Source organism: Buceros rhinoceros, unplaced genomic scaffold (assembly GCF_000710305.1).
Source record: "Buceros rhinoceros silvestris isolate BGI_N320 unplaced genomic scaffold, ASM71030v1 scaffold27410, whole genome shotgun sequence".
NCBI classification, from domain to species: Eukaryota; Metazoa; Chordata; class Aves; order Bucerotiformes; family Bucerotidae; genus Buceros; species Buceros rhinoceros.
This window is the reverse complement of record NW_010388292.1, coordinates 14515-14859: the sequence shown is the minus strand read 5'-3', so window position 1 is coordinate 14859 and position 345 is coordinate 14515. Positions and strand designations below refer to the sequence as shown.

At 61.7% G+C, this 345-nt stretch overlaps 1 protein-coding gene across 1 annotated transcript in view; it reads left to right on the top strand.

The window, feature by feature from the left end:
* B4GALNT4 (beta-1,4-N-acetyl-galactosaminyl transferase 4) overlaps positions 1-345 on the top strand; it is a gene marked incomplete at both ends in the record, with an annotated part of 15623 nt that overhangs the window by 770 nt on the left and 14508 nt on the right. The window lies entirely within an intron of this gene.

Below are 345 nucleotides of genomic sequence, written 5' to 3'. Positions count from 1 at the left end.
ATCCCTGCCCGTGTACTTTGCCAGCCGCTGGACATCGGCAGCGCTGCTGGCTCTCCAGTTCAAAGGCTGGTTTGTCCCCTCCTCCAGCAAATAACCTCCCCCGTTTCCAGCCGAGGGGAGCTGGGCTGTGAATGGTCCCCTCTGTCGGGGCAGGCAGGGGAAGAGTTCACTCCGGTTTGGGAGCCAACAGCCCGGCTTGAAGGACTCCACAAAAGGGAGCAAAAAACCTGCTGCTTCAGAAAAAGAGATGGAAAACTCCCCTGCGGGTGAGCTCCCGGCTGTGGCTCTCGCTGTCAGCACAGCCGGCCCGTCACCTCTGGAGCAGGGCAGGGAAGGCGGCGGGTT